Here is a 16,514-nt window from a genome sequence, read left to right on the forward strand (position 1 = left end):
AAAAAAATGCACTTATTGCATAAAAAGATGCACTTTGTCTACAGAAGATACACTAAAGGTACCCTAAAATACACTAAAAGAAATTGAAAATACAGAAAAAATGCACTTTAGTTCACTTAACTATGAAAAAAGTGCAGAAAAAATACACTTTTTGGTAAAAATGCAGAAAAATACACTTTTTAAAGCGTATTTTGTTAAAAGGTGCATTTTATTTTGAGAAGGGTGATGAATACAAACTTTATTTATATAATCGTATGTCAATATGTTTTCTTAATGATATCTAGAAAATGCTTTCATCTGTGAAAATCTCAATTAGTATGCTGGTTTCTTGGAGAATAGCAAGACACGTTGATATTAATATCGAACTCAACATGTCAAAGTTCAAGGTCACAGGAAATTCATCTTCATTTTTAGAAGAACGAAAGTCATATTTTTTTTGAAAATATTCAACTTACAAAAATATTATAATAAAGATCATTAACACATGCTTGTGATAACCTTAAGCATTTTTCTTTAAATTCCCTTTTACCAAAACGAAAGAAAAAAACACAAACGTAATGAATGAAAATTGAATAACAAACTAAAAAAAATTAACATGTCCAATATTTAGCCACTCATTAAAATGTTCAAAAGCAAGGTTATGTTGAGGGTAGGTAGGGTAACCTGATGATAAATTTGTTGTACCATTGTTTGTATTTTCTATATACATGTATTAACCATGTGTCGAGGTAGGTTAAAAATGTATCTATTTTCAGGAGAACTGATTGAATTTACAAAGTACAGTGATGACAACAGAAAATTGAAACTTGGAGAGCTGTTGTTTGAAAAGATAAAAGGACAGTTTATTTGCATTCTTCCTGTGCTTGCCAGTAGTCCTTCCAAAGAAGCAGTGGTTGATACAGAACGAATTATGAAGGATGCTTTGTTCCAATGGACACAATTTACTGCAAGAAAATGTGAATCAGTTGCCATACATGCATCAGTGTATGATGAACATGTTTGCTTTGTTGCTGACTACTTGAACCACTTCCTAAAAGCTTCATTACAGCTCAGAAAGCTTCATATCTACATATGTTGTTCTAGCAAGGATGATGTTCAGTGAATAGTTGATTACATTCATGAATACCACCTGGTAGAAAGCCAGGCTATGGTTCTGCGACACATTCATTCAGATGAAGTCTACTTTAAAGGTACGTCTTACATAATAATTTTACCTATTCATTCATAGAATACATATATTTTTGTCTCAGTTGAGATTTTATAATAAGAACATTAATAGTTCTAGGCAGCAATCAATCAAACTCAAAGGAACTGATCAGCCCACAATCAGCCAAACAGATATATATTTTTCGACTTGCCTCTTATCACTGCCTAATTATTGCTAAATTGTTATACAAACAAAGATTGTGATAGTATTGGATTAAACTTTAATTTAAGATTGACTTTATCCAAGTTATTTTACATGTAAAAAAAGAGTAAAATCTTAGCAACATAAATATAATTTGATCTATAAAACAAACAACTGCTGTACCCTATTTTGTTGTTGTTTTGGCATGAGCATGCGACAGGTGCAAATTCCATATATCAAATCTCAATAAATCTCTGTTTTTATTTAACCCATTTGTGCCTAGAGTCTAGAAAAAAGGCATTGACAAACAGCGTAGACCCAGATGAGATGCTGCATGATTCAGCGTCTCATCAGGGTGCGCTGTTTGCTTAAAGGAATTTCTGTAAGAAATATTCAAAATATAGAAATAAATATACTCGACATCCCTAATTTTGGAAATAAATTGATCCCATTTAGAAGGATGGGAGAGTCCACTAGGCATAAATGGGTTGAGCTCTTCTGTGCAATGCACAAAGTGAGCTTTTGGGACCGCCTTTGTCTGTCATGCATTGGCAGATGTCAGTCGTACATTAACTTGTTGTCTCCATCTAAAATGCTTGGCTGATATAAAGGAATCTTCACTTGAATGATCCTTGCATGATTGACCCTTTTAGGATTTTTTTTTCTTTTGCAAGGGCCTTATATAGGCTCCTTCTCTTAAGATAATTATTTATGCCCCCGAAGGAGGGCATATAGTGATCGGACCGTCCATCCGTCTGTCTGTCTTTCCGTCACACTTTGTATTTAGGTTTCGCATTTAAGTTTTGAAAAATGCTCATAACTTCTATGTCGCTTCAGCTAGCAACTTGATGTTTGGCATGCATGTGTATCTCATGTAGCTGCACATTTTGAGTGATGAAAGGTCAAATCAAGGTCATCCTTCAAGGTCAAAGGTCAAATATATGGCTTCAAAGCGGCACAGAAGGGGGCATTGTGTTTCTGACAAACACATCTCTTGTTTAAATGATGCAAATTTCCCCAAATTTCAAGTTTCTTAGAGAAATTTCTTCCCCTTTTCAGTTTTGTTGATAATTTTTCCCCAAAAATGGTAAGCCAGGCCCTTTCCCCAAATCAATAAAAAAAGCCCAGCTTTTTCAAATTTGTATTCCCCTCTTCGAAGAAGAAGGTGTATATTGTTTTGCTGGATGTCGGTCGGTCTGCCTGTCGGTAGACCAGTTAGTTTCCGATTAATAACTCATCAAACGAATTGACCGATTGGCTTGATACTTCACATATGCATTGTTCTTGGACAGTAAATCATAACTATTGAAATTGAGGTCACTAGGTCAAAGGTCAAAGTCATTATCTCACTAAGTGGTTTCCGATTAATAACTCGTCAACCGATTGACCGATTGGCTTGATACTTCACATATGCATTGGCCTTGGACAGTTCATGACCCCTTTTGAAATTGGGGTCTCTATGTCAAAGGTCATGGTCACTGGCACAATAAGTGAGTAAAAAGGGTTTTGAATCAATAACTCGTCAACCATTTGACCGATTGGCTTGATACTTCACATGTTCATTGGCCTTGGACTGTAGATGACACCTATTGAAATTGGGGTCACTAGGTCAAAGGTCAAGATTACTGTTACACACTTAGTGTGATATCGTTTCTGATCAATAACTTGTCAACTGATTCACCGATTGGCTTGATACTTCTTATGTGCATTGGCCTTGGACAGTAGATGACCCCTATTGAAATTGGGGTCACTAGGTCAAAGGGCAATCACTGGCACAATAATTCGGTAAAAAGCGTTTCGGATCAATAACCCTTCAACAAATCGACCGATTGGCTTGATATTTCCCATGGGCATTTGCCTTGGACATTAGATGACTCCTAAAAATTGGGGTCACTAGTTCAAAGGTCAAGGTCACTGTCATAATACGTGTGAAAAGTGTTTCCAATTAATAACTCATCAACGAATCGACGGATTGGCTTGATACTTAACATGTGCATTGGCCTTGGACAGAAGATGACCCCTGTTGAAATTGGGGTCACTAGTTCAAAGCCCTGTTTGGAGGGGCCCATGTCTTCAACCTCGGAACACTTGTTCCAATAATTCTGGTCTACTGCATAATGTTGGTTGTCAGAGCTAAAAATTGATTTGAAAAAATCTTCTTTGAAACCAAAATGGTCAGGGCAAGTATTGTGGTAATGGTTATGCTTGTTAACAATTCATGAAATCTCTGAGGAACTTTTAAGTGTGATGATAAATACCATTGAACTTAATAATTTAGGCACAGGTATGTAGCCACTTTAGGGAGGGCATAAAGATTTTTTGCTTGTCTATCCATTTTTCTGTCTGGTACTATTTTACTGGTAAGATTGAAGGCACTTATGATTCAAATGAGATTAAACTTTGTATGCAGCATCCTTAGTTGGGTGGACATGCTAAAATTGCAGCGCTTTCCTCAATATAAAATTGGTTCCTGAAAACAAAACCATCCTCATTGCAACCATTTTACCTAATTTCAGGAAAAACATGACCAATTCACATAAAGAAAAATTCCAATTCACAGTGCCAAAAAATTGGTGATTCCTATACATTTGTTTTGCCTCAACAATCAAGTGAGGCTCAAACCAGTGATTGTATATCAACAGGAGAAGTAATCGCATCAAGCTTTCAGGGACAAAATTTCTCGTATTTATAAGTGAAATCTTTAAAGGACAAAGGAATTTCCAAAAGCTCTCGTCCTACAGGACGAGTGAAATAAATATGCTGTTAAAACAACTCTTTGCCGATACGATTCATAATTAATAGAAATAAATTGCACTGAATCTCGTAATTTCTTTTATCAATACTTGCTCAGGGGTTTCATGAATATTTGTAGTAGGAGGGTGATTTGCAAACGTAGGCGGCGGGGGGGGGGGGGGGTATGGGGGACCTTCCCCATTGGGGGTCGAGGGGGCAACGCCCCTATGTCAGGGGGTCCGAATGGGGGACCTTCCCCATTGGGGGTCGAGGGGGCAACGCCCCTATGTCAGGGGGTTCCGAAAATGAATTTTAGGTCTTCTGATGCATAAGGAAATACATATCCAAATGACATTTAAAGCACTTATTATTAGTGCTCATAATGCCATATGGAAACTTGTACTTCTATGGTGATATCTGATTGAAGACAAATATCAAGTATAATGGACTATGAGAAGAAAAAGGAACCTCAAAATTATCAACATTTGCTTTCGATTATTCAATTGTAACACTAACTTTCACAATTAATAACAATATAAACGTTTGCCTTAGTATGGTATTAGATGCCTAATGGTACCAGCCAGATTTGGCAATCATTAACTTTCACTGTGTTTACAAAGGTTTCCAAATAAATTCATTTTGAAACCTTTATGAACATGGTGAAAGTCACTATGTCTAAAATGTGGTTGCATCTGGTTCAAAGTTCCTACAAATGTACATATTCTAGATTATACCATTTTGTCTCACTTCACCTAAGAGGGATATCATCAGCATTAGCTATTTTAATTCTTGGCGGAATAACTTTTTGTAATGATAAACTTTAGTCCGTATAACTCAAACTATCAGATTTTTAACATGCTTAAGTTTTTATGCTTCCCCAAAATTTATTTAGGGGGGAGCATATAGTAGCCGCTCCGTCTGTCCGTGCGTGTGTGTGTGCGTCTGTCCGTGCACAATTTTTGTTCGGGCTATTTCTAAGCAACTAATGACCGGAATTCAATAAAACTTTATGGGAAGCTTCACTACCAAGAAGAGATGTGCATATTATCAGCAGGTTCTGGTCGGATGATTTGTCACAGAGTTATGGCCCTTTGAAATTTTCCATTAACTGTACATATAGTGCAATTCTTGTCTGGGCTATATCTCAGCAACTAATGACCGGAATTCAATGAAACTTTATGGGAAGCTTCACTACCAATAGGACATGTGCATATTATCAGCCGGTTCTGGTCGGATGATTTTTCACAGAGTAATGGCCCTTTGAAATTTTCCATTAACTGTACATATAGTGCAATTCTTGTCCTGGCTATTTCTCAGCAACTAATGACAGGAATTCAATGAAACTTTATGGGAAGCTTCACTACCAAAAGGAGATGTGCATATTATCAGCTGGTTCTGGTTGGCTGATTTGTTTACAGAGTTATGGCCCTTTGAAATCTTCCATTAACTGTACATATAGTGCAATTCTTGTCCGGGCTATTTCTCAGCAACTAATGACCGGAATTCAATGAAACTTTATGGGAAGCTTCACTACTAAAAGGAGATGTGCATATTGTCAGCGGGTTCTGGTCGGATGATTTTTCACAGAGTTATGGCCCTTTGAAATTTTCCATTAACTGTACATATAGTGCAATTCTTGTCCTGGCTATTTCTCATTTACTAATGACAGGAATTCAATGAAACGCTATGGGAAGCTTCACTACCAAGAGGACATGTGCATATTAACAGCCAGTTCTGGTCGGCTGATTTTTTACAGAGTTATGGCCCTTTGAAATTTTCTATAAACAGGGTTCGACACTAATGCACGTCGGACAGACATTGTCTAGTAAGATCGGTGGTCGGGCTAGTAAAACTGCGGGCTAGCTTGTCCGACTGGTCGTACATAAATTAAACAAAAATCTATACTGATTCATATAACTATAAATAACTGCTGTGAAAACCTTTACTTTAAATGTGTAAAATTACTCTTGTATCCGTTATTACCATTAAAACAAAACTAGTATATTTAAATAAACGCGGAGCATTCACACGATTCATCGCTATTTTTAGACACAAAGGAGAGCTTCCTGCAGAAATTGCTTGTTTCACTTGGTCAAGTTGTTATGAATATAAATGACTTTCTGCTGTGACGTATAACTGTAGAGCATGATTTTACGACTTCTATCGAAAATCGGTGTCATCAATGAAAACATTTTTGCGTAGCAGACAAGATAATGTAATTTAAAGAACGGCTTTGTTAAAGTTCGGATTTTTGTTCGACAAATCAGTAAATAAAAAAGAATCCGACGCTTAACTGACACGAAACGTAAAAATGAAGAAACACGAAAACATCAATTTTATCCAAGATGGAAAATCTAGTCAGTTCCCATGGCTTGAATTTGACGAAGAAAAGCAAAGAAGGGGTTATTTTATTGTTTTACTCTATGCATAAATACAATCTGGTCTTCACTGATTATTTACTGATAAATCCTGATTAAACAGTTACATGACACAATTGTGTTCATTTGCTACATGTATGTCATTTATGGTCTAGTAGACATCAGGTTCGGGCTAGTACATTTTAAGAGGAGCTGGTCCGACGGTCTTGCTGTAAAAAAAAGTTAATGTCGAACCCTGATAAACTGTACATATAGTGCAATTCTTGTCCGGGCTATTTCTCCCCAACTACTGACTGGAATTCAATGAAGCTTTATGGGAAGCTTAACTACCTTGAGGAGATGCGCATGTTATTTGTGGGTTCTGGTGAGATGATTTTTTTAGAGAGTTATGGCCCTTTGAAAATTTTAAGTTGCTAAATCCATCGTATTATTTTGTCCAAAGTTATGCCCCACAAGACATTTCCTTTTATCTGAATATATAGTGCAATATTGTGACAAAAAAAACCATTGGGGATCATCACTTGTCTCCGACGTTTTGTTGTTTTGTTTTGAAGTAATAAATTAAATCCTTACCGTTTTTGTTATTGTATATTCAAATATTGACATAAATGAAACCTACTTTGATCACTCAATTGGTGTTAAATTAATTAAAATCGAGCAATCATTATGCTAATGTAAAAAAAGTGGGTGGGGCACAGCGAATGATGTTTGATTTTATCATCAAACTCGTTTAAATTGCCAGTTATTCTTCTTTTATAATAATGGCTTAGTTCATTACTGATACATTATGGCCATGTGTAGGGGATTAAAAAGATTGATAGGTTACCCGTGGTGACCTTTATTGTTAAAAAAAACAGCAGGTGTAAGTGCTCACATCATTGCCTTTTTCGGGCAAAAAAAATATTATCTTCTTTTGTTTTTTCATCTTCATCTTTGAAAGCAGGAAAGCGAGAAGGCATCGCGAATATCCAGGCTTTTCCGTTTTATTTTCATAAGCTTCTGATGATCTTGATAATTGATGTCACAATATACTTAATATTTTTTTGATCAAATTCATGTAAATTAGACAACTTTAAGCGAAAATAAATGAAAAGTTTTACACTTTGAATTGATTTCAACAATAAAAAGATATGTTATACAGTTAGCAAGAAATAGAATGACACAAATCAATATCGCCTGTTTAAGCCCCCTTTTTTTTATAGCCGTTTTCTAGATAACTCAAGAATGCTTACGCCTAGGATCATGAAACTTCATAGGTACATTGATAATGACTGGCAGATGACCCCTATTAATTTTCAGGTCACTAGGCAGCGATTTTCCTCCTTCTTTATAAAGTACCGGTAAACGGCACTTTCCCAATTACGAAAAAAATACAAATTTCCCAATTGCTGTCCTTAAATTCCCAATTAAAGGTAAAAAAAAAAAAAAAAAAAAAAAATTGGGAAAAAAATTGCTTTCAAAGATGAAGATGAAAAAACAAAAGAAGATAATATTTTTTTTTGCCCGAAAAAGGCAATGAAGTGAGCACTTACACCTGCTGTTTTTTTTAACAATAAAGGCCACCACGGGTAACCTATCAATCTTTTTAATCCCCTACACATGGCCATAATGTATCAGTAATGAACTAAGCCATTATTATAAAAGAAGAATAACTGGCAATTTAAACGAGTTTGATGATAAAATCAAACATCATTCGCTGTGCCCCACCCACTTTTTTTACATTAACATAATGATTGCTCGATTTTAATTAATTTAACACCAATTGAGTGATCAAAGTAGGTTTCTTTTATGTCAATATTTGAATATACAATAACAAAAACGGTAAGGATTTAATTTATTACTTCAAAACAAAACAAGAAACCGTCGTAGACAAGTGATGATCCCCAATGGTTTTTTTGTCACAATATTGCACTATATATTCAGATAAAAGGAAATGTCTTGTGGGGCATAACTTTGGACAAAATAATACGATGGATTTAGCAACTTAAAATTTTCAAAGGGCCATAACTCTCTAAAAAAATCATCTCACCAGAACCCACAAATAACATGCGCATCTCCTCAAGGTAGTTAAGCTTCCCATAAAGCTTCATTGAATTCCAGTCAGTAGTTGGGGAGAAATAGCCCGGACAAGAATTGCACTATATGTACAGTTTATCAGGGTTCGACATTAACTTTTTTTTACAGCAAGACCGTCGGACCAGCTCCTCTTAAAATGTACTAGCCCGAACCTGATGTCTACTAGACCATAAATGACATACATGTAGCAAATGAACACAATTGTGTCATGTAACTGTTTAATCAGGATTTATCAGTAAATAATCACTGAAGACCAGATTTTATTTATGCATAGAGTAAAACAATAAAATAACCCCTTTTTTTGCTTTTCTTCGTCAAATTCAAGCCATGGGAACTGACTAGATTTTCCATCTTGGATAAAATTGATGTTTTCGTGTTTCTTCATATTTACGTTTCGTGTCAGTTAAGCGTCGGATTCTTTTTTATTAACTGATTTGTCGAACAAAAATCCGAACTTTAACAAAGCCGTTCTTTAAATTACATTATCTTGTCTGCTACGCAAAAATGTTTTCATTGACGACACCGATTTTCGATAGAAGTCGTAAAATCATGCTCTACAGTTATACGTCACTGCAGAAAATCATTTATTTTCATAACAACTTGACCAAGTGAAACAAGCAATTTCTGCAGGAAGCTCTCCTTTGTGTCTAAAAATAGCGATGAATCGTGTGAATGCTCCGCGTTTATTTAAATATACTAGTTTTGTTTTAATGGTAATAACGGATACAAGAGTAATTTTACACATTTAAAGTAAAGGTTTTCACAGCAGTTATTTATAGTTATATGAATCAGTATAGATTTTTGTTTAATTTATGTACGACCAGTCGGACAAGCTAGCCCGCAGTTTTACTAGCCCGACCACCGGTCTTACTAGACAATGTCTGTCCGACGTGCATTAGTGTCGAACCCTGTTTATAGAAAATTTCAAAGGGCCATAACTCTGTAAAAAATCAGCCGACCAGAACTGGCTGTTAATATGCACATGTCCTCTTGGTAGTGAAGCTTCCCATAGCGTTTCATTGAATTCCTGTCATTAGTAAATGAGAAATAGCCAGGACAATAATTGCACTATATGTACAGTTAATGGAAAATTTCAAAGGGCCATAACTCTGTGAAAAATCATCCGACCAGAACCCGCTGACAATATGCACATCTCCTTTTAGTAGTGAAGCTTCCCATAAAGTTTCATTGAATTCCGGTCATTAGTTGCTGAGAAATAGCCCGGACAAGAATTGCACTATATGTACAGTTAATGGAAGATTTCAAAGGGCCATAACTCTGTAAACAAATCAGCCAACCAGAACCAGCTGATAATATGCACATCTCCTTTTGGTAGTGAAGCTTCCCATAAAGTTTCATTGAATTCCTGTCATTAGTTGCTGAGAAATAGCCAGGAAAAGAATTGCACTATATGTACAGTTAATGGAAAATTTCAAAGGGCCATTACTCTGTGAAAAATCATCCGACCAGAACCGGCTGATAATATGCACATGTCCTTTTGGTAGTGAAGCTTCCCATAAAGTTTCATTGAATTCCGGTCATTAGTTGCTGAGATATAGCCCAGACAAGAATTGCACTATATGAACAGTTAATGGAAAATTTCAAAGGGCCATAACTCTGTGACAAATCATCCGACCAGAACCTGCTGATAATATGCACATCTCTTCTTGGTAGTGAAGCTTCCCATACAGTTTTATTGAATTCCGGTCATTAGTTGCTTAGAAATAGCCCGGACAGACGGAGCGGCTACTATATGCTCCCCCCTAAATAAATGTTGGGGAAGCATAAAAACTTAAGCATTTTTTTTTAAGCAACATTTAGTTAGTTTCCCTTTGCAGCTCTATAGCTTAAACCTAGGTTTATATAATATTGACAGCTTGAAAACACTTGGTCATCAATTTTAAAGTATTTGGGAGCAAAAAATCAAATACACCAATTTCCCAATTTGAGGTTTTCACGACTCGATTTTTCCCAATTTTGAGGTTTTCACGACTCGATTTTTCCCAATTGGACCGGTACGGGTACTTTTCCCAATTGTACAAGGAAAATCGCTGCTAGGTCAAAGGTCAAGGTCACAGTGACAAAAAACATATTCGCACAATGGCTGCGACTACAACTGACAGCCCATATGGGGGGCATGCATGTTTTACAAACAGCCCTTGTTTATCTTGCTATTATATGGTCCAAGTTGGAATCTTGGTCAATTGTGTCCAAAAACTCAATCACCAGGTCAGTTCTCAGGAAACCACTTTTGAAGCCACATGTATAACTGAATGAAATAAGTTTATCTTGACAATATCAAGCCATATTTGAATCTTGGCCAAGTCACAACTTCAAGTTTTAAACAGTTTGTGTCAGTCTGTACCTCAGGTGAGCGTTTAAGGGTCATCATGGCCCTTTTGTTAGCTCCACTGGCCAAAGGCCAGCGGGGCTTATGTCATGGTCCTGTGTCCGTCGTGCGTGCGTGCGTGTGTCCGTCCGTCCGTGCGTGCATTAACTTTTCCTTTAAACATCTTCTCCTAAACTACTGGTCCAATTCTTATGAAGTTTTTCAGGAATGTTCCTGGGGTGAGCCTCTTTCAAATTTGTTCAAATTATGCCCCTGGGGTCAAATTTGACCCTGCCCCGGGGGTCACAAAATTGAAAATTTGCTTATATAAGGCCTATTTTGTGCAAACTTTCAAAATCTTCCTGTCCATAACCATTGGGCCTAGGGCTACCACATTTGGTATGTAGTGACATATAATAGTCCTCTACCAAATTTGTTCAAATTATGCCCCTGGGGTCAAATTTGACCCTGCCCCGGGGGTCACAAAAATGAACATATGCTCATATAAAGCCTATTTTGTGCAAACTTTAAAAATCTACTTGTCCATAACCATAGGGCTACCAAATTCGGTATGTAGTGACTGTATAATCTAATAGTTCTCATCTTAGTTTGTTCAAATGATGCCCCTGGGGTCAAATTTGACCCTGCCCCGGGGGTCACAAAAATGAACATACGCTTAAATAAGGCCTATTTTGTGCAAACTTTAAAAAATTCTTGTCCATAACCATATGGCATAGGGCTACCAAATTTGGTATGTAGTGACATCTAATAGTCCTCTACCAAATTTGTTCAAATTATGCCCCTGGGGTCAAATTTGACCCTGCCCTGGGGGGTCACAAAAATGAACATATGCTCATATAAAGCCTATTTTGTGCAAACTTTAAAAATCTACTTGTCCATAACCGTAGGGCCTAGGGCTACCAAGTTTGGTATGTAGTGATATCTAATAGTTCTCTACTTAGTTTGTTCAAATTATGCCCCTGGGGTCAAATTTGACCCTGCCCCAGGGTCAAAAAAATGAACATACGCTTAAATAAGGCCTATTTTGTGCAAACTTTAAAAATCTTATTGTCCATAACCGTAGGGCCTAGGGCTACCAAATTCGATATGTAGTGACATCTAATAGTTCCTTACTTAGTTTGTTCAAATTAAGCCCCTGGGGTCAAATTTGACCCTGCGCCGGGGGTCACAAAAATGAACATACGCTTAAATAAGGCCTTTTTTGTGCAAACTTTAAAAATCTTATTTTCCATAACCGTATGGCATACGGCTACCAAATTTGGTATGTAGAGACATCTAATAGTCCTCTACCAAATTTGTTCAATTTATGCCCCTGTGTCAAATTTGACCCTGCCCCGTGGGTCACAAAAATGAACATATGCTTATATAAAGCCTATTTTGTGCAAACTTAAAAAATTCTACTTGTCCATAACCATTTGGCATAGGGCTACCAAATTTAGTATGTAGTGACATCTAATAGTCCTCTACCAAATTTGTTCAAATTATGCCCCTGGGGTTAAATTTGACCCTGCCCCGGGGGTTGCAAAAATGAACATATGCTTATATAAAGCCTATTTTGTGCAAACTTTAAAAATCTACTTGCCTATGGCAAAGGGCTACCTTATTTGGTATGTAGTGACATCTAATAGTTCTCTTCTTAGTTTGTTCAAATTATACCCCTGGGGTCAAATTTGATCCTGCCCCGGGGGTCACAAAACTGAACATATGCTCATATAAAGCCAATTTTGTGCAAACTTTAAAAATCTTGTCCATAACCGTATGTCATAGGGCTACCAAATTTGGTATGTAGTGACATCTAATAGTTCTCTACTTAGTTTGTTCAAATTATGCCCCTGGGGTCAAATTTTACCATTCCCCGGGGGTCACAAAAATGAACATATGCTTATATAAAGCCTATTTTGTGCAAACTTAAAAAATCTACTTGTTCATAACCGTAGGGCTTAGGGCTACCAAATTCGGTATGTAGTGACATCACATTGTTCTCTACTTAGTTTATTCAAATTTTCCCCTGGGGTCAAATTTTACCCTGCCCCGGGCTCGCAAAAATGAACATACGCTTAAATAAAGCCTATTTTGTGCAAACTTAAAAAATTCTTGTCCATAATGGTATGGCATAGGGCTACCAAATTTGGTATGTAGTGACATCTAATAGTCCTCTCCCAAGTATGTTCATATTAAGCCCCTGGGATCAAATTTGACCGTTCCCCAGGGGTCACAAAATTGAACATATGCTTTTGTTAAGCCTATTTTGTCCAAACTTTAAAAATCTACTTGTCCATAACCATTGTGCCTATTTCTACCAAATTTGGTATGTATTAAAATCTTAAAGTTCTCTACCAAGTTTTTTTTTTCAAATTATGCCCCTGGGTCAAATTTGACCCTGCCCCGGGGATCACAAAAATGAACATACACTTAAATAAGGCCTATTTTGTGCAAACTTTAAAAATCTTCTTGTTCATAATTATAGAACCTATGGCTACTAAATTTGGTATGTTGTGACATCTAATAGTCCTCTACCAAATTTATTAAAATTATTCCCCTGAGCTCAAATTTGACCCTGCCCTGGGGGTCACAAAACTGAACATGTGATTATATAAAGCCTATTTTGTGCAAACTTTAAAAAATCTTCCTGTCCATAACCATTAGGCCTAGGGCTACCAAATTTTATGTGTAGTGACATCTTATAGTTCTCTACCAAGTTTGTGCAAATTTTCCCCTGGGGCCAAATTTATATATAAAAATGCTCACCCTTATAACTTTAAGCGCCCAGTGGGACGAGGGATAGAAAGAGAAAGTCACATGCTTGAGTACATTTCAACCCTTGCCCATTGCACGCTTTTTTCGCATAAAAAACAGTGGAGCGATACAGGGCCATCATGGCCCTCAATTTTTAAAATGATGTTCCCAAAAGTTTAAACATAGTACAATTGTGTAAATGAACATGCAAGTCCTTTTCACCCAAAATATAAACAGTAAATTAGACATATGGCAGTGTAAGTCCTTTAATCTTAATGTAATATTGTGCTTGTTTTACACAAATTGTATTGTATTACTATTTTTGTCTTCTTGGTATAATTAGTTCATGTTTTCATATCATACTTTGTTTTCTTGTTTAACATAGGAGTGAGACCCATTGAGATTGAGGTAACCAATGGCTCCATTGTAGAACAAAAGGTAAATAATCCAACTATTTAAATGAATGTCCATAGTTATGTTATATATTTTTAAATAGCTTGCATAAATTCTTGTTATGGGCATCTTATTCCTGTATTTATACCCCCCCCACAAACGAAGTTTAGGGGGTATATAGGAGTGAACGTGTCTGTCGGTCTGTCTGTCGGTCTGTCTGTCGGTCGGTCCGTATTAAGTGTCCGCTCTCTTATTATCCCCACGCTCCGAATTGGAGGGGATTATGTGTTTATCTCCGCCGTCTGTCCATCCGTCTGTCCTGGCCACTATCTCCTCCTACACTATTAGCAGTAGAACCTTGAAACTTAATCACATGGTAGCTATAAGCATAATGCGACAGTGCACTATTTGGAATTTTGATCTGACCCCTGGGTCAAAAGCTGTGGTGTGGGGATACGCGTCGGCCGCGGCATTTCTAGTTCAAGTTGTTTTCATCCAATCTTCACCAAACTTGGTCAGAAGTTGACTTATGAGCGGGTAGACTTATGACTGGTTTTTTCGGTACATGTTTTACACATTCAGCATGGTGTCCGCTTGCGTATTCAAGTAGTTTTCATCCGATCTTCACCACACTTGGTCAGAAGTTGTATCTAGATGATGTGTAGGTCAAGCTCGAACATGGGCCATGCTTGGTCAAAAACTAGGTCACTGGGTCACTTAGTGCGTTTCAAACATTGAGCATTGTGTCCGCTGTTTTTTGTGAAGACAACATGCAAAATATTCTGTGCCAATGATGCATGTGGGGGTATTCGTCACATCTGTGACAAAGCTCTAGTTAATATTAGAATAGTGATAATTTAAGTCCATGTTTCTTTTTTGTTTATGTTGTGTCAGTGAAGACTTTATGCAAGAATTAAGTTTGTCCATGCTTTCCCCCCAAATATTCCCCCCCCCCCCTCAAAAAGTGCATTAATCAAATTGTTGTTGGGTTAGTTTGTGGTTGGGTCTATCCTTCCATATATCCATTTGCTCTAATGATATCTTGGCTGATTTAAAAAATGCTTCCCGTTCCTTTGAAAACATGGCCGCCTGAAGGCAGTGCAGTTTTCCTTATAAGGCTACAGTTAAACCATATTTCTCTTTATAAATGACATTTGTTGTCCAATCTGGGCCCAGTTTAAAAGTGGTTCCGGTCCATTGAAAACCCTGGTGGCCAGTGGTAGGGGCAGTTTTCCTTATATGGCTCTAGTAAAACCTTGTTGACACTTGGGAAGTAATATTTAACATTTTAGTTCAATCTTCATAAAAGATTTTAAGAATATTTACTGAACAGTCTTCTTAAAACTTGGTCAGGTAATTTGTTTAAATTCTATCTCAGCTGAATTTCAAAAACGGTTCAGGTACCTGGAGAAACATGTCTGCCTGGACAGGGGGGGGGCAGTTTTCCTTATATGGCTATAGTGAAACCTTGTTTTTGCACTAATTGCCACATGTATTGGCCAATCTTCATAAAACTTGGTCAGAACATCTTTCCCAATTAAATCAATCTGGGCTGAGTTTGAAACTGGGTCATGTGGACTAAACAAAAAAATGTTTATTCTCTAGAAGTCATTTTCTTTGTCTAATCTTCATGAACCTTGATAAGAACATTTGTTCTCACAGTATCACAGCCAATTCAAAAATAAAAAGGGGCCTAGAAATTAACTATTGATGTATATGAAGTATTTGTATTTTTTTTTATCACTACCTTGTCAGAAAAGTTTAGTTCCTTATAGTCTCAGGTGAGTGCCTTAGGGCCCATAGCCCTCTTGTTTAGTTGATGACTTGCAAAATCCAAATAGAAAACACTTAAGTAAAAGGAGATAGCTGTGTGATTTAAGCAATCTTTCTGCTAAAAATCTTCGCAAATTAAAAATGTTAAATATAAACATAGTTAAATATAAACATATCAATTAATACGCATGTGCTATATTTTCCAAACTAGTGTTATCAAAGCATCACGACTTGTGGTTGAATTGCATTGTACAAAGCTATTAATTAGCAAATGTAGTAGGAAATATAGGAATTTTGTTTTGTATCGCATAAGTCTATATTCCAAGATTTCTGCCAATTGAGTAAAGGAAATTTCTGCAAAAAATGACAAATCACAATTGAATGAACAAATAATGTCATATAATTAGTATGCATTTATAAAAGCTGTGTTTCCATCAACCCTGAAGAATATGTTTTAGACACAAATTATAGAAAGTTATAGTTTATATGCAAAGTGGAAGTGTGTTTTGGAAAAGAAACCTAGAATTAAAAACAAGTGCAGTGAATTGGGGATCAGTCTATTTGCAAAGAAACTAATCTTCAAGATTATTGTTTGAAAATGGAAGATGTTTTTCCAAGTGGGAATTGTGTTTTCCAGTATTATAACTTTTAGCTCACCTGAGCACAAAGTGTTCATGGTGAGCAACTGTGGTCATCCATTGTCTGTCGCCTGTTGCACTGTGTTTTA

The 16,514-nt window shown here is 36.6% G+C and overlaps 1 protein-coding gene across 1 annotated transcript in view; it reads left to right on the plus strand.

Moving 5' to 3' along the window:
• The first annotated feature begins 760 nt into the window (after window positions 1-760).
• The window catches only part of LOC127841518 (uncharacterized), a 52,113-nt gene continuing 36,359 nt past the window's right edge, over window positions 761-16,514 (plus strand). The window contains exons 1-2 of the mRNA XM_052370398.1: window positions 761-1,190; window positions 14,007-14,059. The gene's annotated coding sequence lies outside the window, so the exon portion shown is untranslated. The remainder of the gene's footprint in view (window positions 1,191-14,006; window positions 14,060-16,514) is intronic.

Source organism: Dreissena polymorpha, chromosome 8, assembly GCF_020536995.1.
Source record: "Dreissena polymorpha isolate Duluth1 chromosome 8, UMN_Dpol_1.0, whole genome shotgun sequence".
In the NCBI taxonomy this organism is placed as follows: domain Eukaryota; kingdom Metazoa; phylum Mollusca; class Bivalvia; order Myida; family Dreissenidae; genus Dreissena; species Dreissena polymorpha.